Genomic DNA, 24,391 nt, shown 5'->3' on the forward strand with positions numbered 1-24,391 from the left:
GCAGGAGAAGAACAGCTCCAATAATACTCCCTTGGACGAAGTGTGATGGAGAGTAAATTAGTGCTTCCATCATCAACACGCAGTCATCATCTAAACAAGGGAAGTGCCCAGTTCTGAAATCTTATCTAGTCATTCTTGGCCAGTAATGGGTAGATAGGATTATTATCCGGTTAGGACACGGGCAGCGACCAACCCATAGTGAGCATTATTCTCATCTCTTTATTTAAATTACCAATATTTTCCCTGATATAGCTGTCATATACATATATATATAGGATTACTGCTATTGTTGCAAGTGCCCTTTGACTGGAACAATTGAAGAGGGAAACAGAACAGTTACTTGGTACACCAGTACATGGTGTTGATGCCAGCCTCAACCACGAGGATTATTTGGTGTGATCATCCTTGTTTATAACTGGTGGACCAGGCCTACCTGTAATAAGATATGGCCTCCCAATTTTAATTACTAATATATGTAGTTTAATACTGTATTGAATGTCTGCTAATCGATAATATGATTGACTACATATATAAACAATAAACCTCCCCATAATGTGCAAAGGAGTCGATTTGTGGTAATTCGAAGAAATAGTCCACTTAAACCTCATACTATTTGCTATCTAAATATATAAATTAAAGTAAAATATAAATTCTACACATTCATATAAATTAAATATATATAAATCTCACAAGTCGGTTCCCCACAGTATGGGGAAACCGTACTCAAGGTTCCATACTCAAGCTATGTATACTCAAGCATACATAGCTCCAACCTCAAGTTGTGGACGGTGATTGAAAATTTACATCACACCCATGTACTCATACTGTGGGTGGTGGTAGTGGGAGATGTTCTCCATACCCATACTGTGAGTTGTGGTGGGAGACCTTCATACCCCATGTTGTGAATGGTAAGGGAAGCTGTATCCCATACCCATGCTGTGAGCGGTGATGGAATATGTACCCCATTTGTGGGAAACATGCACGGTATTATATTAATAAGTATCTAAATGGAGTTTCGCAAACGTAAGCGCCTGCCTTTTGTGCGTCTCACAGTCGCTTACGTTTTGGGTGTCTCATGGTCGCTGCCTTTTGGGCGTCTCATGGTCGCTGCCTTTTGGGCGTCTCATGGTCGCTGCCTTTTGTGCGTCTCACAGTCGCTGCCTTTTGTGCGTCTCATGGTCGCTGCCTTTTGTGCGTCTCACAGTCGCTTACCTTTTGGGCGTCTCACAGTCGCTGCCTTTTGGGCGTCTCATGGTCGCTGCCTTTTGGGCGTCTCATGGTCGCTGCCTTTTGTGCGTCTCACAGTCGCTGCCTTTTGGGCGTCTCATGGTCGCTGCCTTTTGGGCGTCTCATGGACGCTGCCTTTTGGGCGTCTCTTGGACGCTGCCTTCTAGGCGTCTCATGGTCGCTGCCTTCTGGGCGTCTCATGGTCGCTGCCTTTTGTGCGTCTCACAGTCGCTGCCTTTTGGGCGTCTCATGGTCGCTGCCTTTTGGGCGTCTCATGGTCGCTGCCTTCTAGGCGTCTCATGGTCGCTGCCTTCTGGGCGTCTCATGGTCGCTGCCTTTTGGGCGTCTCATGGTCGCTGCCTTCTAGGCGTCTCATGGTCGCTGCCTTCTGGGCGTCTCATGGTCGCTGCCTTCTGGGCGTCTTATGGTCGCTGCCTTCTGGGCGTCTCATGGTCGCTGCCTTTTGTGCGTCTCACAGTCGCTGCCTTCTGGGCGTCTTATGGTCGCTGCCTTCTGGGCGTCTCATGGTCGCTGCCTTTTGGGCGTCTCATGGTCGCTGCCTTCTAGGCGTCTCATGGTCGCTGCCTTCTGGGCGTCTTATGGTCGCTGCCTTCTGGGCGTCTCATGGTCGCTGCCTTCTGGGCGTCATATGGTCGCTGCCTTCTGGGCGTCTCATGGTCGCTGCCTTCTGGGCGTCTTATGGTCGCTGCCTTCTGGGCGTCTTATGGTCGCTGCCTTCTGGGCGTCTCATGGTCGCTGCCTTTTGGGCGTCTCATGGTCGCTGCCTTTTGGGCGTCTCATGGTCGCTGCCTTTTGTGCGTCTCACAGTCGCTGCCTTTTGTGCGTCTCATGGTCGCTGCCTTTTGTGCGTCTCACAGTCGCTTACCTTTTGGGCGTCTCACAGTCGCTGCCTTTTGGGCGTCTCATGGTCGCTGCCTTTTGGGCGTCTCATGGTCGCTGCCTTTTGTGCGTCTCACAGTCGCTTACCTTTTGGGCGTCTCACAGTCGCTGCCTTTTGGGCGTCTCATGGTCGCTGCCTTTTGGGCGTCTCATGGTCGCTGCCTTTTGTGCGTCTCACAGTCGCTGCCTTTTGGGCGTCTCATGGTCGCTGCCTTTTGGGCGTCTCATGGACGCTGCCTTTTGGGCGTCTCATGGACGCTGCCTTCTAGGCGTCTCATGGTCGCTGCCTTCTGGGCGTCTCATGGTCGCTGCCTTTTGTGCGTCTCACAGTCGCTGCCTTTTGGGCGTCTCATGGTCGCTGCCTTTTGGGCGTCTCATGGTCGCTGCCTTCTAGGCGTCTCATGGTCGCTGCCTTCTGGGCGTCTCATGGTCGCTGCCTTTTGGGCGTCTCATGGTCGCTGCCTTCTAGGCGTCTCATGGTCGCTGCCTTCTGGGCGTCTCATGGTCGCTGCCTTCTGGGCGTCTTATGGTCGCTGCCTTCTGGGCGTCTCATGGTCGCTGCCTTTTGTGCGTCTCACAGTCGCTGCCTTCTGGGCGTCTTATGGTCGCTGCCTTCTGGGCGTCTCATGGTCGCTGCCTTTTGGGCGTCTCATGGTCGCTGCCTTCTAGGCGTCTCATGGTCGCTGCCTTCTGGGCGTCTCATGGTCGCTGCCTTTTGGGCGTCTCATGGTCGCTGCCTTCTAGGCGTCTCATGGTCGCTGCCTTCTGGGCGTCTTATGGTCGCTGCCTTCTGGGCGTCTCATGGTCGCTGCCTTCTGGGCGTCTTATGGTCGCTGCCTTCTGGGCGTCTCATGGTCGCTGCCTTCTGGGCGTCTTATGGTCGCTGCCTTCTGGGCGTCTTATGGTCGCTGCCTTCTGGGCGTCTCATGGTCGCTGCCTTCTGGGCGTCTTATGGTCGCTGCCTTCTGGGCGTCTCATGGTCGCTGCCTTTTGTGCGTCTCACAGTCGCTGCCTTTTGTGCGTCTCATGGTCGCTGCCTTTTGTGCGTCTCACAGTCGCTTACCTTTTGGGCGTCTCACAGTCGCTGCCTTTTGGGCGTCTCATGGTCGCTGCCTTTTGGGCGTCTCATGGTCGCTGCCTTTTGTGCGTCTCACAGTCGCTTACCTTTTGGGCGTCTCACAGTCGCTGCCTTTTGGGCGTCTCATGGTCGCTGCCTTTTGGGCGTCTCATGGTCGCTGCCTTTTGTGCGTCTCACAGTCGCTGCCTTTTGGGCGTCTCATGGTCGCTGCCTTTTGGGCGTCTCATGGACGCTGCCTTTTGGGCGTCTCATGGACGCTGCCTTCTAGGCGTCTCATGGTCGCTGCCTTCTGGGCGTCTCATGGTCGCTGCCTTTTGTGCGTCTCACAGTCGCTGCCTTTTGGGCGTCTCATGGTCGCTGCCTTTTGGGCGTCTCATGGTCGCTGCCTTCTAGGCGTCTCATGGTCGCTGCCTTCTGGGCGTCTCATGGTCGCTGCCTTTTGGGCGTCTCATGGTCGCTGCCTTCTAGGCGTCTCATGGTCGCTGCCTTCTGGGCGTCTCATGGTCGCTGCCTTCTGGGCGTCTTATGGTCGCTGCCTTCTGGGCGTCTCATGGTCGCTGCCTTTTGTGCGTCTCACAGTCGCTGCCTTCTGGGCGTCTTATGGTCGCTGCCTTCTGGGCGTCTCATGGTCGCTGCCTTTTGGGCGTCTCATGGTCGCTGCCTTCTAGGCGTCTCATGGTCGCTGCCTTCTGGGCGTCTCATGGTCGCTGCCTTTTGGGCGTCTCATGGTCGCTGCCTTCTAGGCGTCTCATGGTCGCTGCCTTCTGGGCGTCTTATGGTCGCTGCCTTCTGGGCGTCTCATGGTCGCTGCCTTCTGGGCGTCTTATGGTCGCTGCCTTCTGGGCGTCTCATGGTCGCTGCCTTCTGGGCGTCTTATGGTCGCTGCCTTCTGGGCGTCTTATGGTCGCTGCCTTCTGGGCGTCTCATGGTCGCTGCCTTCTGGGCGTCTTATGGTCGCTGCCTTCTGGGCGTCTCATGGTCGCTGCCTTCTGGGCGTCTTATGGTCGCTGCCTTCTGGGCGTCTTATGGTCGCTGCCTTCTGGGCGTCTCATGGTCGCTGCCTTCTGGGCGTCTTATGGTCCCTGCCTGAGGAGTTTAAGCACACTTGGCAGTCGATTCATCAACATTTGTTTGTGAGGTTTTTATTGATCCAAAATTAGTAATAATAGTTACAGCTTATAAAAAAGTATCTTTAGATAATACTAAGGTTTTTCCTTTTAATAATATATATTAGTGATTAATTAGTAATTAAAGTAAATTAACGCTCCACCAAACACACACATGAGTGGATGGGGAAGTCAGTCGCCATTAACTTGAAGAATCAATCACCCGACACGCTGGTTGCTGCCCACGGTGACGGGCCCCAGTTGATACCTGGTTGATGGGGTTCTGGGAGTTCTTCTACTCCCCAAGCCCGGCCCGGGGCCAGACTTGACTTGTGAGAGTCTGGTCCACCAGGCTGTTGCTTGGAGCGGCCCGCAGGCCCACATACCCACCACAGCCCGGTTGGTCCGGCACTTGAAGGAAACAATCTAGTTTCCTCTTGAAGGTGTCCACGGTTGTTCCTGTAATATTTCTGATGCTCGCTGGTTGGACGTTGAACAACCGTGGACCTCTGATGTTCATACAGTGTTCTCAGATTGTGCCATTGGCACCTCTGCTCTTCACTGGTTCTATTCTGCATTTTCTTCCATGTCGTTCACTCCAGTACGTTGTTATTTTACTGTGCAGATTTGGGACCTGTCTCTCCAGTATTTTCCATGTGTATATTATTTGGTATCTCTCTCTCGTCTCCTTTCTAGTGAGTACATTTGGAGAGCTTTGAGACGATCCCAATAATTTAGGTGCTTTATCTTGTCTATGCGTGCCGTATATGTTCTCTGTAGTCCCTCAATTTCAGCAATCTCTCCTGCTCTGAAGGGGGACGTGAGTACTGAGCAGTACTGAAGACGGGACAACACAAGTGATTTGAAGAGTACAACCATTGTGGTGGGATCTCTGGACTTGAAGGTTCTCGTAATCCATCCTATCATTTTTCTGGCTGACGCAATACTTGCTTGGTTATGCTCCCTAAACGTTAGGTCGTCGGACATCATTATTCCCAAATCTTTGACATGCTGTTTTCCTTCTATGGGCAGATTCGATTGTGTTTTGTACCCTGTATTACGTTTAAGATCCTCATTTTTGCCGTATCTGAGTGTTACACAGTGTTATATCTTATCCGTCGCAACTGTTAACTTTAACACCACTTCAGGATAACCAGTGATGTTCCAGAGACTAAACAAATCAAGAAGCGCTTCAGTGTAACATAGACAATAAACTGTGCCGCAAATTACACTAAAATAGAGCCGGACGCCACATGGTCCTGACCCAGCCACAAAATATTGTCCTTGCTCCCAACTAACGAGAATAGGGTCGGCTAGCAGACGTCGACCACAGCCACCGGAACCTATTTATCAAGGATAGTTGTGACGGTTTGGTATAAGGTGAATTGACGTAATATCATTTGCCTATGTCACTGTGTTTCCCCAATCTGATGCGTCGAATCACAGCGTTGGGTTTTACTCCAAATTAAGTGAGTAAATAAATCATTGATATAATTTAATTGTTGAGATATTAAATTCAATTGTTATAATATAGAATTTGTTCTCAATAAATTGTATTCAATATCATAAATATTCATATATTTTTTATTAAATAGGCGATTCTATAATTATTTATTTCTTGTGTGTTGCACAGCGTACTACACGTCGAACTAGTGCTTCGCTGGAATATTGTTTTATTATAAGTAATAATGTGGAACTTCTTGGCAGATATCCCAGGACAGTGACTTGGTTCTTGCAATGATTACTTCCGTCTTAACACCAGACCGATTGAAGGAGCCTACTCTAGCAGAGCCAGCTATGTGCTCAAGCCTGTTTAGTTGTTTCACCCTAGAGTTCTAGAGTAATGAGTATAGCTTATTGTTTAAATCAAAGAATAATTCTGCAGTTGTTTTGTAATTAATATGAGCTCATTTTGATTTTTCTCAGTGTAAATTTAATTCATATTCTGCATTAAGAATTGACTCGGAGAAGAAAGCCGAGAATTAAAATCCCACATGAAACCCATGTTGTGAATGTTAATGGAAGATGTACCCCATACCAATGTTGTGAATGGTAAGGAGAGATTTACCCTGTACCCATGTTGTGAATATTAATGGAAGATGTACCTCATACCCATGTTGTGAATGTTAATGGAAGTTGTACCCCATACCAATGTTGTGAATAGTAATGAGAGATTTATCTCGTACCCATGTTGTGAATATTAATGGAAGTTGTACCTCATACCCATGTTGTGAATGGAATTTACATTTTAATTTTTTTACGTGCAAAACCATCCTCCATAAATACAATAAAACAAATACAAGAAAAATAAACCAACAACTAAAGTACAAAGTAACATAACAATAAGCCAAAAACCAAACCCAACACAAACACATGAAAACACAAAAAACATAAATACATCGCAACAAATAAACACAAAAAGACAATACACAAGTCAGTCCGAAACGGACTCAAACTCAAATGCATGGTACAATCAAAACATATTTACAATAGAACAAAGGCATGAAGGGCCCACAACATGGATATGAAAGGAGATATACCTATACACTTAAGTCAAGTGACGTAAACTAAAATGCAACGCCTACACATACTTATGTGGATAATCCTTCTCCAGAAACCGCAAACAGTATGGCACCCAAATCACCAGCACATTGTCGTGAATGCGACCGCCAAGTGGTGCCAAATGGCGCGTCATAAAATCAGGAACACCAGCGATGAAAGGCCACACGCTCAGCACCCACACAATGGACAAGCTCCAGGAGACTGGCTGCACCCGGGCCCCCACACCAGCTACAGACACGGCGCCCCCGACCAGGCGACCACATCCCCAGAAGGGGGCAGCAACACAAGGGGGGGGGGGAGGCGACACCAAAGGGGACGAACTCTCAGGAGGCTGAGACACAGGCACCGAAGCCGCAAGGGACAGCAACACAGGTTGCTGCTGCACATCGGACCGCAGGGCACGGGGCAAAGGCACAGAGCGCCCCCGGGGCACATTCTTCTTGAGGACCACCATTAAGTGGTGGTCTTGGCCTCACCAAGCACCACAGGAGGGAGAACCACCATCCACTCCACGGAGCCCACAACAAGGGGGCACACAAGAACCAACACAGAGCCCCCTACACCCGCCGCATGTGTCGGAAAACCTGACACCATTTACTAACATTTAATACAATAGGCAGATAATATTGCTGCTGGGTTGAATAAATAAATTTACTCATAGAAGACAGCTTTGGAATTTTCCTCAATAGAAAATGGGGGATATCATTGGCACGTCGCTATTAAATTTACCAGCTAATTCAGTTGGGAATTATTTTTAAACAACAATCTCTGGACTGTAAATATCATAAAAACATCTCCCTTGAATCATCTTAACTATCAGTACCAAAATCGAGTAGATGTTGGCCCTCTAACTACTTTTGACATCTGGTGTCGGAGAATCCGACACCATTTAATAATATCATACAGGCAGATAATATTGCTGCTGTGTTGTATAAACAAGTTAACCCATAGAAAATGTAACTTGTAGTGGAATTTCCGTCTATAGAAAACGGGATATCATTACCACATACTATTATAAATTCACCACCTATTATGGTGGAAATTATTCTTAAATACATTAGTCTTAGGACTTTACCATCATAAAAACGTCTCATATAAATTAACTTAATTATCAGAATTAAAATAGAGTAAATGTGACCCTTCTATCACTTAATGTCATCTGGACAATGTAGGCCAGTAGCGTCAGTGAGGGGGGAGTGGTCAGCCATTGTTATTGTTGTTAAGACCACAGAGTCGTGGAGCAAATTACGGCTCCTATAAATTCTCTTGGACGAAGTGTTATGGAAGATCAGAGTAGTGATCTGCCATCATCAACACGCTGTCATCAATCTCAAGGGAAGTGTCTTTCCGAAACCCGTTTATCTTTCATTTATGGCCATTAATGTCATTAGATAGGGGTTGCCGGTTAGATCACAAATGATCGACTCAAACAAGGTAATTAAGCCTAGGTCTTTATGGTTCCTTGTACAGTGTTTTCTCTGATATAGCTGTCATATATTAGGATTCTGGCTTCATAGCTAGCGCCCTTTTGACAGGTCAAGACGAGGAAGCATGCTTTATGTACCAGTTACTGGGTGATGGAAGCTACCTCAAAGAGGATAAATTGGTGTCTACATCCTGGTTATACCTGGTGGACTAAGGCCTGCTGTACAAATAAGATAAGGAACCTCTTCAATGTTTAACAATGTGTAGTTAATACTGTAGTTTGATTGGCTGCATATATATAAATTCAATATAAACCCCCCCCGAATGTGTAGAGGATCGATTTGTGAGATTATTGCAGAAATACAGTCTACTTATCATCACACAAATTGCTATCGAAGTATATAAATTAACGCAAATATAAATTCTATATAAATTCATATAAATTAAATAAATATAAATCTCACAGGTCGGTTCCCACATCTGGAGAACAAGGTATGCAAGTGGGCGGGTTGGCTCAGTCAGCCATTGTAATTTTATCAACAACGTCTTACATGGAGCTCACTTAAATTTCCACAGTAACTCCCTTGTACGAAGTGTTATGAGAAGCAGAGTGCTTCCATTATAAACACACAGTCATCATCTTCAAATATAGGAAGTGTCCAATTCCGAAATCGTATCTAGTCATTCCTGGCTAGCAATGTTAGGTAGATAGGATTATTCTGGTTAGGACACAAATCGAGATACAAACCAGCGTGAACAATATTATCATCTCTTTATTTAAATTGGTAATATTTCCTTGATATAGCTGTCATATTAGGATTCCTGCTATTATTTGTGTGTCCTTTGACAGGTGTAACAGTAGAGGAACAAGAATTAACACTAGTTACCTAGATCGTCAGTACATGTTGTTAATGCCAGCCTCAACCATAAGGATTATTTGGTGTGATAATTTTTGTTCATAACTGTTGGACCAGTTATGAACATAAATAATTTAATTAATCCCCCAGAATGTGTAAGGAAAGTGATTTGTGAGACATTTTAAGAAATATAGTCCACTTTAACCAAACAGTTTACTATCGAAAAATATAAATTAACATAAAATATAAATTCTATATAAATTAATATAAAATGAATAAATATAAATATCACAGGTCAATTCCCCGCAGCTCGAACCTCCTCCACCACCACCGCCGAATCCGCCATAACATAACCAGGTACTGCCGCCTCATCGTTACCAGACACGTAACTGGCAAACTCTCTCACGTATGCCAGGCAGAACCCACCAAGGCCAAACTAGGCGAAGAATGCTTCGAGCGCTTAGGATCCAGGTGACTATCATCAGAACTCACCACAGTCACAGAATCCAATACCCGGTAGATGCAGGGAGTTCGATCCCTTGTATCCCACAAGACTGCAGCGGCAGTGACGATGTGGGGGGCTAGTCCAAGCACAGCAGAAGGCCGCGACTCTTCACACCCCATCGGCACGGCAGGCAGAAGCGGCGGGCATGCGGAGACGGGAGCCACAGGAGAGCAGCGCATAACAGCTACAGAAGTGGGAGGTCGACCCGCCGTTCCACACCGTTGCTGGCAGAACGAACAGCAGCTGCAGAACACACTTTGGCCGATGGCACAGCATCCAGCGCCCAACCCCCACCAGGAGCAGCCGCACCGTCTGACACACGGAGAGGCATAGCAGCCAAAGCAACACCCCATCCACACTCTCTGGAGCCTCGTTAACAGCCATTGGAGGGAATTCCTCCTCATGAAATAAATTTACCTACTCTATGATGCCTGCAGAGCATCCAGCAGCCATGTGGCCCGACATCCAACAACAGAAACATGTCCGTGGCTGCCGGGCATAATACATACAGATGTAAAACCTCATTAGCTTCACAGAAGACGGGATGTCTGACCAAAGTCACATTTCCAATGACTAAATGAAATGATATTCGTCCGCATACACACCACTTTCCCAAACTGTCCGAAGTGTCTCCGCAGTATCTCCTCAGGGAATTCAATAGGAGCGCCATGTACACTGACGTATGTCGAAGTGCCCCTGCAGTCGGAGACAACAACTGACCCAGCAGCTCCTGGCAATTTAAATGTCCACCCCTTGAACTGGCGCAGAAACACCCAGTAGTCCTCTTCAGTAGCCAACATCACCATTGCTCGATAGGTAGTCAAAAGCTCTACCTCACTGTTATGAACCCGACCTCATCGTCGGAGTATGGAGTAGCGATGTCAGCGCCATCTGTGAGTCTGCTCCCTCACCCCCACAGTATCAGACTTAATGTCGACAATGCCATCTGGAGGTGGCTGTCTAATACCTGCAACTGGCTCAAGATTCCTGCCTTGTTCAGCCAGAGGAGTCACTGAGGATGACCTCTGGTGAGGGGGCGACTAGAGATCAGTGCCATCTGTTGTGATATGAGCTGAATGTCAATGCCAGAGTCAGTAAGTGGTATTTCCTAGTTTCACCAGTACTGGCCAGTTTACTGATGACGTGTCTGTATCCACAGAGGCGACGTAGGGCTGCAGTGTTACGGAGAAAAGCTGTCTACACTGGGCAGCCTAATTTTTCTCTACTTAATTCTGCTTGACGACTAAGTGAGCCACCGCCGAAGAGGAACTGTGTGGTATCTGCTTTCTGTCAGTGGAGTGGCAGTGAAAGAATTCGGCGTATCCCGGGACTGGCTAGTGGAAGTGACGACCGGCAGTAGAGTGCCTGTTTGAGGAGCGTTACTATCCCGTCTCTAGAGGCTCCTGCTAGGGGGGTTCGATACCCTTGTATTTGTCTGTGTAGAGGCCCATCAGCGTGTGGCTGAAGTTCTTTGCCAGCACTTGGCCGGAAAGTGATTGTGGGCATTCACAAGAGGCACCTAGTGATGCTGTCGGTAGGCTGGCCCACGGCAAGGGTAGACTCATTGGTGTTTTCCAGTACTGGTTGAGGATGGTATGGTGTGTTGAGGAAACATGGAAATTGACAAAGGCTGCATCGCGTTAGCAGTGAGGAGTGCTTAGTGTCCTATGTGAGAGCGACACATGTAAACATCAACGTGTAGTAATATTATCTCATTTTCTATTTTCTATTTAATGTGATGGGAAAGGGGTAATAAGTTAAGTGAATATATTGATAAAGAATGAAGTGTTGTGTTCATTTCAGCTCCCCCCTTTTTATTACTTGCATTACCTAGCCTACTCCTTGAAAGCCACTCCCGACTTGGGGTTGGATACTAGTACTTTGGGTCATAGATCAAGAACCCGGTTGTGACCCATAGTGTCTGTAACATAATTGGCATCCCCAGAGGGATCCGACCCCTTATCAAGTGCGTTTGATAGGGGTGGTGAAGTAGTGCAACCCCCTGTGAGTAATTCCCCCTGTTCATTATTTGTTAGGACGTTAAGTGTCCTGTGCGGGGCGCCATGTGATTAAGTGCAGTGCTCACAATAAGTGTTGCAGTGCAACACTTATTGTGAGCACAACACAATAAAGTGCAGTGTTGCATGCTCATGCATAGCTTGAAGTGAACACTATGGCAGAGAAAGAATCCATTGACAATCTAGACGATGTTCAGGAATTTCTGAACAAGGAGGACTGTCTTGTTAGATTGAAGTATCTGGGAAAGCAGGAATTAAGTGCAAATAAGTGCCTATTTAGGGATCAAAGTGAGCAAGCGTGATTCCCGTGTGGAGATTTTGACAAAAGTCCATAAGCACTTAAAAGGCCGAGGAGAAGCAGGAAAGCGAGGTACAGAGTACCAAGGAAAGTGTTATGGCGTCCACTGAAAAGGAAGACAGAGGCAGTGACGGTGAGAGTGATACTAGTGAACTGAATATCAGTCTACCTGCTGTGAAAATTCTTGCTTTAGAGGTCAATTGTGAGATACAGTGGAAAAAATTTGAAATAGAACGAAAAATGAAAGAAAAGGAAATGGCTTTGAAAGAGAAGGAAATTTAAATAAAACATTTGGAATTAGAAGAAAGAATAGAAAGGGAAAGAGAAGGAGAGAGGAACGAGAAAGGCGAGGAAAAAGAGAAGGAAAGACAAGAAAAAGAGAAGGAAAGACTACACGAATTGGAAGTGCTAAGGTTAGGTGGTAGGAGGGAAACAAGTGGTTTCGATCCAGTAAGGAACATTAAGATGGTTCCCAAATTCAACGAAAAAGAAGTCTCCAAGTTATTTGATGCCTTTGAGAAGGTAGCCGTGTCACTGGATTGGCCGAAGGAGAATTGGGCCATCATGATCCAGTCTGTCTTGACTGGGAAGGCCCAAATTGCATACTCCACGTTGCCAGTGGATGACTCCAATGATTACGACGCTGTGAAGAAGGTTGTGCTGATGGCCTACCAGTTGGTACCGGAAGCTTATAGACAAAAGTTCCGGGACTTGAAGAAGATTTCGGAGCACACCTTCATGGAGTTTGCAAGTCTCAAGGAACGGCTGTTCCAGGAATGGTGCGTGTCTCGAAAGGTGAAGACGAAGGAGCAACTCAAGTAGCTCATACTATTGGAGGACTTCAAGGAATGTCTGTCTGGAGATCTCAAGACATACCAAGATTAGCAGCAGGTAGAGACCTTGAGTGCGGCAGCCATCATGGCTGAGGAGTACATTCTAACGCATCGGCCCTCTACCAGGTATGTCCCAAAGAGTTACCCACGACTGTTTGGCAAATCTCGTCCAGTAGTGAGACCCGTCCCACAAAGTGCTTTGAAGACGCCCGCAGGTAGTCCCTGAAGGACTAGTCCTAGCAGTCCAAAACACCGTAGTTCAAGGAGGAACGGAATGTGTTGGACTTGCGGGCAGAGAGGGCACATTGCTGGCAAATTCCAAGGAAGGACGGGTAACGACCCGCACAGGTAAGTAATGCTGATGGGTTGTACGACACCATCAGTGGGATCCCAGTGTCTACTGATGAGTAGAGTGTCAGGGGACATATTTTTCCTGCTCTCTCGTGCACTAAATTAAGTACGAAATTGCACAGTACACCAGTGATGTGCACCGTGATTCAACTTTCTGAATATAACTTTTCCACAGTCGTGTTGGGTGTCGTTGGACAGCCCATGACATTTGCTAGCCATTGATGTCATTCTGATCGCTGTATCAGGTCTGTGAAGGAAATTACAGTAGGGAGTTGATTTCAGGGAAATTTTGTACAAGTCAAGTGTAGAGAGGGAGCTATGGGGGGGTTAACCGCCGTAGACCACCCCCCCCCCCTATCACGTGTCCACCTCGTGTGAGAGGGGGTAGCGTCATGGGGCAGGTACGCTATTGGCCAATGCTCCTGGGCCTCAGGAATGCTGAACTGTGATTGGCCAAGACGCTGAGGGGTACCGCATGGTACCCTAGGGTAGTGTTGGCGGGAAAAGACATTCTTACCTAGAACGTTACTGCCAGAGGACGTCATTTCCCGTGCTAGGCCAAGCATCGGGAAATATCGCCTGCAACGTTACTAAAGTCACGCCTATCATCTTGCTATCTTTCCGTGTGCCATGCGTAACAATCCGGTAATCGGAAAGGTGCTTGTACCGAACCGTGTGAACTTGCCATCTAGCCGTGTAATTGTAGGACACCATCTTAGAGCAACTGGATTGAGTGAGGCATTAATTATCGGGCTACGAAAGTGCCATCCGCCATCTATCGTATCTGTGCTTGAAGGTACTGCTGTGAGACATGCTAGAGAAGGTTTCAGTGTTATGAGAGAAACCTTAAAAGTTCTAATTCTTAGGAACAGTGTAGGACTCCGTCTCGGGTCTCGTGTACCGTGTTACACCGTGCACCGTCGTATCCTGGGGTACCGTTTCAAGTGGAAGGGCGTGGTACCGCATCCCTGCTGTTGTGCGCGCACCCTGGCCTGCCTAAGCTGGTGTGTCTGCGCCACCCTGGTCTCTGTGTGTGGAGCTAACCCCGTGGTCTAGGACCCTGTGCTCCACCTGACCACGTGTAGGAAGTGAGGACGCCTACGTCATCATCCAGCAGCAGCAGTGGGAGTGTGATTGACGGGTATGAGTGTGAAAGGGAGGTTGCGGGCCCGCATGATTGATGTTAGTACACTGTTTCCGTTTGGGTAATAAAACTCTGAAGCTGGGTTCGCCCCCAGTGTTCTGTCTGTCCTTTGTCCCTGTGACCACCTGGTGAGGTGAATGGGAATTGGAGACGTGTGAGTCTACCCTGTTTGCCGTCATCAAGTTGAGGTTGGGCCCAACTGTGATTTTTGACGTGTGTGAGGACACCTAGTGACACATTCAGAGGTAGAGTAAAGTGAGTTATTTGCTTCTATTTTTTTCTATGCATATGTATTCGCTGTAATTTGATTCCCTTTTTCAGCAGTGAAAAGTGTGGTAACAGGGAGATTTCCCTTGGTTATATATTTTACTGTTGTGTTGTGGTAAAGCGTGAATTATTGGTGGATAATTTACTGGGGGAAGTCATTTACAAGTTTTGCCAAGAGTGGCAAGGATGTACTGTGTTGTACTGTGTTGTACCGTGTGTAAACCGTAGACATGTTTGACCTTGGTGGAAGGCGTTGTGTACTGTGAAGGATTCCGTGAGAATTAAAGTCAGTTAACGTCACCGGGGGTCACGATTTACTTAACGAGGTCACTTGTTCGTTGAACATTGTTGTGATTAACATAAGGACGTGTAAAGGCAACAGTCACAGTGAAGTTCACGCAGTGGAGGAATTGTCAAGTGAAGACTAACGTAGTGTTAACGATTTAACGAGCTGTCGTTAATTGAGTGATTAACGTAAGAGGTTGATGGTCTGTTATGATCGGAGTCAATTGCGCTGTAATTAAGCTGCTGTAATTCGTTGGACAGATCAGATCTGTCTGCGGACAGAGTGATTAAGCACTCGTAGCTAATTAGAGAGAATTAGTAACTGCCACTTAGTGAATTCACCAGGTGTTGATGTTGTTGTTTACACGGTGGGTTGTAAACTTGTGTGGTATAGTAGTCTACCCTCGTTAAGGTAATCTTGTCGTAAGACCGGAAGAAAACTGTCAGTTGAGAGACAGTAGGCTTTATCAATACTCGTCTGAATTAATAGGCTGTTGTATTCAGTAATTAATTGGGAATTACTCACCGAACGCTTGACTTTCAAGTTGATGTAATTAATTGATGTACGAGTTATTGCTGCCATTTAAGTGTCGTTGTGACATGTGTGTATTAACGTAATTGTTTAAATTCAATTAGAGTAACTTTTGTTGTTGATTGTCCTGAGAGACAAGTGTTAACGTAAGATTTATTATAAGGGGTTATCATTCTTGGATTAACCGCCTTGTTACTTGGTACCTCGTTGAGGGCAGCGAGCGCCAGTCAAGTTTTTGTGATTATAGTATTGATCACCGTGAAGCCGTGACAATATTGATTGCAAGCTTGCGTCACCAGTGGGCACCACAGTGTTCAGTTAGTGTCATTAGTCAGTCATCGACGACGGGATAAGGATACCGTGGGTCCATCAGGCTGTTGATTAGCTGTTCTTTAATGTGCCACTGGAGTGACAGTAAAGTAACGTAAATTCACTGTGTAGTAGTTTTAGTTTTGTTTTGTGAATAAATTGTTTTGTTATAGAAAACGGTCGTTTACGTCAAACCTTCCAATATTACTGCCCCACATTCCATGTTCTGCAACGCTTTGCCTGCTTATGTTCATATCAAGTCTATATCTAAAGCTCGAGTCCATTGCACAGCACCACACTTCTATAAATAAGAGGTGAGAATCCGTCGGCTACCCTTTATTAGTTTGTTAACTAGGAGGAGCCAGCGACCTAAGTGACAGGTGTTACCCGAGTGGTTTCGCCTGGCGGTTTGCTCCCGCGGTCCTGTGATCTTAGGCTTTAAGATTAAATATCTGCCACTGGCAGCTCTTGCTGTTTAAGGTCTGCCTCTCTTGCGAGGTAGTTACGATTAACGTAACATCAATAGGACTTAATTCTTTTGATAACCTGTCAAAGAAAAAATTCTCACAGTTGTGGTGCCCAACGTGGGGCTGTGTCACTTGGGTTCGAGCCCATGCACGGATTTTTGATCATTAAAGTAAAAAGTCTCAAATTGCAGAACATTGTGGAACAGTATTGTTGGGGGTGTGTTGTCGCAGTTGTCACAAGTAGGTACACACACCAACACACACTGTCAGTATGTCTGTGAATTACAGGGAAGAGTACTTGTATCTGTATGTGACTGTCTATGGCAGGATGCCAGATGATGCGGGTGGTAAGACGGAGGAGGAATGCCGTCAGTACGTGATGGGACACAGGGCCTGGGTGCAGGGAATATGCCAGGCATGGGTCAGTCAGGAGTTGCCAGCACTCCATGACACTAGGGACACGTCAGAGAGAGAAGCGTCACCTGAAAGGCATAACGCTAGTTACGCTTCGGCGAACGAAACGCCGGGAAGTGATTTAGAGGATGAGGAAAATCCCCTAGCCGACTTTCGGGTAATTGACGTGGTAGGAGGTAGTAGAAGTAGTACGCCTCAGGATCTTAGTGGGAGGTCGCGCCCTCACCAAAGTATTCCTATAAAAACCTTCGTGGAAGGTAGTGTTGCATCAGAAGGTAGGTTGATGCAGGAATCGCCAGCCAGAATGGGGACTGTACAACCCCAGGCGGGATTCACTTTAGACATGCTGCGAGAACAAGCTAGGTTAATGGGTCTCTGAGCAACTGGGATGTCTAAGTTTGTGATGGAAATGTGGAATACCCATCAGGAGAGAGAGAACCGGTTGGAGATTGCAAAGGTGCAATCCACAGCTGGGAAGGGAAGCCAACCCCAACCCACAGAGCCCGGCCCAGAGGGGCCAGTTGTTAAGATAAAAATGCCTAATCTTATAGCTTTCGATGAGCAAGTGGATTCAATTAATGCATACATTGACCGCTTCGAACGCAGAGCAACGGAAGGGAAGTGGAGTAGGTCAACTTGGGCCCAAGCGCTAGCTTCATTGTTGAAGGGAAGGGCATTCAGTATATACCAGGGTTTGGGAACTCCCATGTGCAACGATTATGATGCCCTGAAGCGAGCCTTAATGAAAGGCTATGGCATTTCGGCCGATGGAATGATGAGGGCATTCCGTCAGATTAGAGTGCGTCAAGGGGAGACGTACCGGGCCATGTTGCAGAGGCTGGAGTCGAGCCTCAAGCGCTATTTTGAGTTGAACAACGCCTTCGTTCCGGAAGACAATACGTTGTTTGAGCTGATGACTAGAGAACAGTTCCTGGAGGCAGTGGAACCTGCGCTCCATGCTAAACTCAAGGAAAATGAGATAGTTTCTAATGAGGCTATGGCAGAATGTGCCGACTGGTGGGCTGAGGCACACAGACCAGCCTCGCTACCCTACGCTAAGTACCTGCCATAAAGTTTGAACAAAATAACATACATAATATTACAAATATACGGTATACATATAATATAAATATTAAACATATAAATATATATACATATATATTGTTACAAATATACAATATACATATAATATTATAAATATATAGATATATACAACAAAACAAGGCAAAATGGGAGTAAATAACCAAATTTGTGGCCACTGTAACAACTCCTTAAAGACGAAGGTAACGGGAATTGAATGTTATATCTGTAAGACTAGATTCCATTCGGCTTGTACAGGAGTGAGTAACACTACGGCACTGAGAGCTGGTCACTTGCTCTGGGTGTGTAAAAATGACCTGCCAGCTTGGAATATCCTAAAAAACCTTCTAGATAACATGACGCATGATCGGAAAACATCATTCATTGGAAGCCTACCAGCCATCCAGAAGGAGTGGGAAAGGAACAACAATTCTAATATACAAGGGGCGGAGGCTATAGTCAGGGATGAAACTGAGGCTGAAACTCAGGAAGTTGTAAACTCTGACTCAGTAGGCCAGGATGTAGATGACAGTGAACTAGAAAGTGTACCAGACAGCACTGACAGCTCGATAGGTACAGACACTACGACGTTTCCCGATAGAGCAATTCAGAACAGAAGGACAGACTTATGCAAATTTTATGCAAAGGGCATATGCAGACATAGATATGCTGGTAATAAGAAAGGATTAGAATGCAGTTACCAACATCCCAAAAAATGTTTAAATATGCTTAGGAAAGGTGAGTGTCGATTTGGATCAATATGTAGGTTTTTCCATCCTGACATGTGCCAAACCTCACTGGAGGACAGAAAATGCTATGACCTCAGCTGCCCACACTTTCACGTGAAAGGCACGGAACGCTACATAAAGAGTGGCAAGCAGGATAATGAATTTGGAGGAAACTCTATAAATTTTTTATACCAGACCGGCAGAGAATTCAAAAGGAGCAGCATGGAGAGTGTATGGAACTGGATGCCAGATCCACTTGCATTCCAGAATTACAGATACAATTACACACCGAAAGGGAACTACAACTACGACAGGCAACTGCCCTACAACAATCAGTACTGGTCAGAACAAACTCATTATGTCCACGCATAATGGGCTTGCCGAAAAAGTCTCCCATTCAAACTATCACTAATAGAGTAACCTCATTTATCTTTGCCAACATACAAGGACTGAAAACAAGAACAAACAACAAAGTACAGTTCATAAATGGCCTCCTCACGGAGTCAAATGCAGTATTTGGAGCTTTCACAGAAACCCATGCAGGGGAATTGTTGGACAGTGAGATCTGGATTCCAGGATATAACCTATACAGGTGTGATAGGAAAATTAGGTCACATGGAGGAGTGGGTCTGTATATTAGGGAAGACCTTGTATGCTCGGAGCTCCTAAACGTTACAAATGAGGTGGTAGAGGTACTGGGATTAAAAATAGAGAAGATAAATTTAGTGATTATTCTAATATACAAACCGCCAGATGCAACGGCTGAGGAATTCACAGAACAGATAAACAAAATAGAGAATAGCCTTGATAATTTGGAGAGCCCGATACCTGATATTATCTTCCTAGGTGACTTCAACTTGCCTAGTCTCAGGTGGAAAATAGCAAACAATAATATTATACCAGGAAATCTATCAGGACCTAGCCAACCACAGATTAGAGAACTACTTAGATTCTGTGACAAATTTTCACTCAATCAGCAGATATCGGAGCCAACGAGAAATGAAAATATTCTAGATCTGGTCTTTACGAACAATGAAGACATTATCAGAGACATTACGATATCAGATACCACATACTCAGATCACAAACTCATTGAAGTGCAAACGACCATCAATACTCAGAATAGACCTAAAACGTTGATAAAGCGAGAGGGGCTATTCAGTAAATTCAATTTTAATAATAAAAGGATAGACTGGGAGATAATAAACAGGGAACTTACAAACATTCCATGGGGAACTGTTCTAAGTAATACAAGTCCTACAGAAGGAATAGAAAAACTGACTTCAGAAGCGTATCAAGTCTGTCTGAAACATGTTCCTTTGAGGAAAGCCAGAAAGAGATCTAACGTAGAAAGAGAACGCAGACGACACTATAAACGCAGGAAAAAAATAACGGAACTGCTTATGCAGACACGAATTTCCCGTCAAAGAAGGAATAATTTAAATAGGGAGATTGAAGAAATCGAGCGGAAATTGAAACACTCATATGAAACTGAAGAAAGGCAGTTAGAACAGAAAGCAATTCAGGAAATAAAGAAAAATCCAAAATATTTCTTCTCATATGCGAAATCAAAAGCAAAAACCACTGCCAGTATTGGACCTATTCGTACAAGTGAAGGTTTATACACGGAGGATGACAAAGAAATTAGTGAAATCCTAAAAAAGCAGTATGAGGACATGTTTAGCACTCCAGTAAACAACATGAAGGTGGAAGATCCAGACAATTTCTTTATGCGGGATATTCAAACCCCTGCAAATATAACTGATATAAACACGAGCGCACTAAATTTTGAAAAAGAAATTGAAAACATGTCCATGCACTCGGCCCCAGGTCCAGACTCATGGAATTCAATATTTATAAAGAAATGCAAAGTGCCGGTAGCACAGGCACTCATTATAGTGTGGAGGAAGAGCTTGGACACGGGGGAGATACCAGATGCACTTAAAGTAGCAGACATAGCCCCTCTACACAAGGGAGGGAGCAAAGCATTGGCAAAAAATTATAGACCAGTTGCACTAACATCGCACATCATAAAAGTATATGAGAGAGTGATTAGGAGTCAGGTCACCAATTTCATGGAGACCAATGACCTTCACAACCCAGGCCAACATGGATTTCGAGCGGGAAGATCGTGCCTCTCACAGTTACTTGAGCACTACGACAAAGTCACTGAGGCATTAGAAGAAAAACAGAATGCTGATGTGATATACACGGACTTCGCAAAGGCTTTCGATAAATGTGACCATGGCGTGATAGCACACAAAATGAAGTCAATGGGAATAACCGGTAAAGTAGGACGCTGGATACTCAGTTTTCTGTCAAACAGGACTCAGCGAGTAACGGTCAACCATATAAAATCTAGTCCAAGTGCAGTTAAAAGCTCTGTACCTCAGGGTACAGTCCTTACACCGCTGCTTTTCCTTATTCTCATATCAGATATAGACAAAAATACAAGTCACAGCTTCGTATCATCCTTTGCAGATGACACAAAAAACAGTATGAAAATTACATCGGCTGCGGACATTGAAAAACATCAAGCTGATATTAATAAAGTTTTCGACTGGGCATCAGAAAATAACATGATGTTTAACAGTGATAAATTCCAGGTACTCATGTACGGTAAAAATGAGGACCTTAAACATAATACAGAGTACAAAACACAATCAAATGTACCCATAGTAGGAAAACAGCATGTAAAGGATTTGGGAATAATAATGTCTGACGACCTAACGTTTAAGGAGCATAACCAAGCAAATATTGCGACAGCCAGAAAAATGATAGGATGGTTTATGAGAACTTTCAAATCCAGGGATCCCATCACAATGGTTGTACTCTTCAAGTCACTTGTGTTGTCCCGTCTTGAGTACTGCTCAGTACTCACTTCCCCCTTCAGAGCAGGAGAGATTGCTGAAATAGAGGGAATACAGAGAACATATACGGCACGCATAGACGCAATAAAGCACCTAAATTATTGGGATCGTCTCAAAGCCCTCCAGATGTACTTACTAGAAAGAAGACGAGAGAGATATCAAATAATATACACCTGGAAGATACTGGAGGGCCAAGTACCAAATCTACACAGCAAAATAACAACGTACTGGAGTGAACGATATGGAAGAAAATGTAGAATAGACCCAGTGAAGAGCTGAGGTGCCATAGGCACAGAGAACACTGTATAAACATCAGAGGTCCACGGTTGTTCAACGTCCTCCCAGCAAGCATAAGAAATATTGCCGGAACATATGTGGACATTTTCAAGAGGAAACTAGATTTATTCCTCCAAGGAGTGCCGGACCAACCGGGCTGTGGTGGGTATGTGGGCCTGCGGGCCGCTCCAAGCAACAGCCTAGTGGACCAAGCTCTCACAAGTCAAGCCTGGCCTCGGGCCGGGCTTGGGGAGTAGAAGAACTCCCAGAACCCCATCAACCAGGTATCAACCAGACCTAGACAGGGAGGTTCATCTGAGAACCGACGTCGTGACCAAGCCTCAGGGAGCGGGGCTAGGCCTAAAGAGAGTAAGTCTAGAGTAAGCCATAAGCCACCCAAGGTCAGTGGACCACGCTGTTTTACTTGCGGCCAGCCAGGCCACAAGGCAGCACAGTGTAAGAAGAGCAAGCGTGCAGAAAAGGGGGAACACACGCACAGATTGCTGGTCTGGGTGCCCACGAGGGAGGTGATCCTCTGGAGCACACCCTGGAGGCAGCAAGAGGTTTAGTTAATGGTAAATGGACCAAGGTCTTTCGAGACAGGGGAGCTACCACTCATATGGTTCGAGAGAGCCTTGTCAAGCCTGGGAACGAGACAGGCAGAACCATTCATGTAAGATACCCTGATGGTACACAGATAGATATGATCGAGGTATCCCAGATTATTGACACACCATATGTAAAAGGTAAAATACGAGCGGTGAAATGCAAGGACGCTGTATACGGGTTGTTGTTGGGAAACGCCCCTGGAGTGTCAAATAGTAAGAGTCGGTCCTGTGAAAGTGACTCACAGAGAACGGGACCCACACCAGCTGGAGGTGACGTCACGCGCCAGTCAGCTGGTAGCCAAGCCATAGCCGCCTCCCCGGCTAACGAACAGAGGCAGCAGGCGCAAGGAAAACGGGGAAAGCCTGCTCCTTTCTGCCAACAGAAAACAGGAAGAAACTCAAGGAGGTGGGTGGGGGCTCGATCAGCTGATCCAGCCAGGTCCCGCCAACCCCGGGGGTGGGCAAGGGTCACCGCCTCGGAGGTAAATAAGAGGAGAGGGGGAAGACCCCTGGTGACTGTAGGTGTCACTGCTGCTCCCAGGGGGAACAAGGCTTTAGTAGCCGCGGTGACCACACGCGCAATGAGTGCGCAACCCACCAAAGTGGTCAAGCCGCTGAAACTACATTCTTTGAAAGGAGTAAGTGCTAAAGAGTTCCAGTAAGCTCAAAGGAAAGACCCCACACTCAGGAAGATGAGAGAGCATGCCGCAGAGGGTAGGGTCTTCACCATGAATAAGCGCAAGTATAAGTACTTGGAGGTTAAGGGTAAGCTAGTGCGCAGGGTGGAAACACCCCAGGACACTTGGGAACAATTACTGGTCCCCAAAGAGCACCGCCTAGCTGTGTTTATTCTCGGTCATGAGGGAGTAATGGGGGGTCACATGGGACATGCTAAGACCAGTGAACGAATTCAGTCATCGTTCTATTGGCCAGGGATGACTGGGGACATACAGCGGTACACTCGGTCGTGTGACGCTTGTCAACGCACCGCTGACAGAGGCAAGGTGCAGCCAGGGAAGCTGCAGCCTTTCCCCATCATTGATCAACCATTTAAGATGGTCAGTGTAGATATAATTGGCCCGATTGAGCCGAGGGCATCAGACGGCAGTAGGTATATCGTGACCATGGTAGATCATGCTACTCGGTATCCAGAGGCGGCACCTTTGAAGAATATCGAGACCGTCACAGTGGCGGAAGCATTGGTTGGATTCTTCAGTCGCTTAGGTATACCGGAGAAGATACACAGCGACAGGGGGGCACAGTTCACCAGTGAGATGATGGCGGAAGTAGCTAGGCTACTCATGTTACAGCCATCATTCACCACACCTTATCATGCTATGGGAAATGGGTTGGTGGAACGGTTTAATGGTACCCTAAAGAGAATGCTCAGGAAGATGTGCATAGAGCAACCTAAGGAGTGGCCAAGGTACATTAACCCGGTACTGTTTGCCTACAGGGAAGTACCCCAGGCAAGTACCCGGTTCTCACCGTTCGAGCTCCTGTATGGCCGCACGGTAAAGGGACCGCTGCATGTGTTGAAGAATCTATGGGAGGAGGAAGACTGTACCCCAGAAACCAAGACGACGTATGAGTACGTCATAGATTTGAGGAACCGTCTAGAAGAGACGTGTAAGTTGGCCAGGGAGGAACTCGCCAAGGCTAAGGAGTACCAGAAGAACAGGTACGACCAGAAGGCCAGGGAGAGGAAGTTTAAGGTGGGAGATAAAGTACTCCTACTCCTCCCTACAAGCAGGAACAAGCTCCTGCTGCAGTGGAAGGAACCCTTCACCATCACTGAGTGCAGTCACTCATTGACGTACGTCGTATGCGTAAGGGGGGTCAATAAGAAGTACCATGTTAACATGTTAAAACGTTATGAGGAACGTGATGCGTCATCAAGGTCGGAGGAGAGTGAAGATAGTGATGATAGTGCCTCTCCGGGTAGTCCATCCCAGGGTGTTGCTAGTGTGTCCGGTATGACACAGACTGAAGCCGGAGCTGCAGAGCTTGGGGTTCAGCCTAGCTTCGAGGCGTCGAGCCGGCTAGAGCCTGGCCCTGGAGCCGAGCACTCTGCGCCTAAGTCAGGTAACACTACCCAGGACGTGGGAATAATAGGAAATGACATTGCAGACGAAGCTGCAAAACTTGCTACTAAGAGGAGAAATGTAGACATTTACATACCACAGAGTCTATCACAGATTAAGAGAGTAATTAGAAACAGAGCAATGCAAAAGATGTACAGTGACCACAA

General features: G+C 46.5%; 1 protein-coding gene across 3 annotated transcripts in view; it reads right to left on the reverse strand.

The window, feature by feature from the left end:
* LOC138357962 (uncharacterized) overlaps positions 1 to 24,391 on the reverse strand; it is a 39,638-nt gene that overhangs the window by 9,484 nt on the left and 5,763 nt on the right. The gene's annotated exons all lie outside the window — the stretch shown is intronic.

The sequence above is a fragment of the Procambarus clarkii genome, chromosome 81 (genome assembly GCF_040958095.1).
Source record: "Procambarus clarkii isolate CNS0578487 chromosome 81, FALCON_Pclarkii_2.0, whole genome shotgun sequence".
NCBI classification, from domain to species: domain Eukaryota; kingdom Metazoa; phylum Arthropoda; class Malacostraca; order Decapoda; family Cambaridae; genus Procambarus; species Procambarus clarkii.